Below are 1311 nucleotides of genomic sequence, written 5' to 3' on the forward strand. Positions count from 1 at the left end.
ATTTTAAAGGATAGCAGCTGAACAAAATCTGTCCTCAGGGTTAGGGACATCATTTAGGGGTAGATTATTACTGGTATAAGTTTGGGGTTGGGGTGGAAATTATGTAGACTCAGAGATCTCTTTGAAAAAAAGGGGAAATTGAATGTGATCACAGGTAGATTTGTGTGAGCTTGCTAACATTAATAATAATAATAATGAACAATAGAGTGAGTACTTGTAAGCCATTATTTATTGGCAGTTTACATTGGTATAGATTTATAGATTCTTGCATATTGATACAAATTCAAATTATATTTGCTATATTGAATATGCTCTTATTTCTGTTTACAATATTCATACACTTATGCAAAATTATTTTGTCAGATTATATGCATTTATGTTTCTACCTCTGTTTAATACATTTTGTATATTGATACAATTTTAGGATATATTTATCATATTGCATTATACATTTATACCTCTGATCAAGATACTTATTCATTGTTTACGTTTTTGAGGACATTGTCCTCATTTGCTACACAGTTGTTTAAAGATGTTTAATATTCTAATACGAAGTCTTAGACTTTAAGTTATGCAGTTACTAAGTATTATAGGCCAATAGTCATCCTTGTTTGTCATACTTATAGTTAGACTAATCAGGTTCTTTAGATACATAGAGATTGTATTCTGCATAGACAGATAGACTTCAACTGCTTCAAGGAACTGTAGACCATGGTATTTAAATAACTTAGGGGTCTGTTGATGTCAGACACCATTGCTCCTGACAGCACTGATCTATTCCTGCGATGATGTTGAGTACTGAATACTCAATTTATTGAGCACTGAATAATCAATTTATTGAGTACTGAATACTCAATTTATTGAGTAAAAATGGGTACTGAATACTCATTTTATTCATGGCAAAACTGGCCTTTCAGTAAGGAACTTCCCATGCATCGACCACTGACAAAATGAATGGTGTCCATACTGAACAAGCAGGATATAAGAAAAAAGACAGTCAAACCTTGCCAAGATAGAGTAATACAGTTTTTAAGAATTTTCTTGCCTCTGAAAATGGTCTAAAGTTATTCTATGCCTTAACCAAAGTTGATTGCTTTAACATTGCAAATGAGTCTTTGAGTGACTGTCCAGGTAGCCAGTTGTCTCTGTCATCTACTGCACAATTTGGAAGCTGCTTGATTGCACTTCTTGACTACTGAAATAATATTTTCTTCCTTCTCAGGCCTTTGATGGGGTTGAAGATTAGATTGTTATAGTTACTTTCTTCTTATGATTTAGCCAACTCATTTCTAATAAAGGACTTAGACTCCT

Source organism: Alexandromys fortis, unplaced genomic scaffold (assembly GCF_014885135.2).
Source record: "Alexandromys fortis isolate MF-2015 unplaced genomic scaffold, M_Fortis_MF-2015_v1.1 scaffold_413, whole genome shotgun sequence".
Classification (NCBI taxonomy): domain Eukaryota; kingdom Metazoa; phylum Chordata; class Mammalia; order Rodentia; family Cricetidae; genus Alexandromys; species Alexandromys fortis.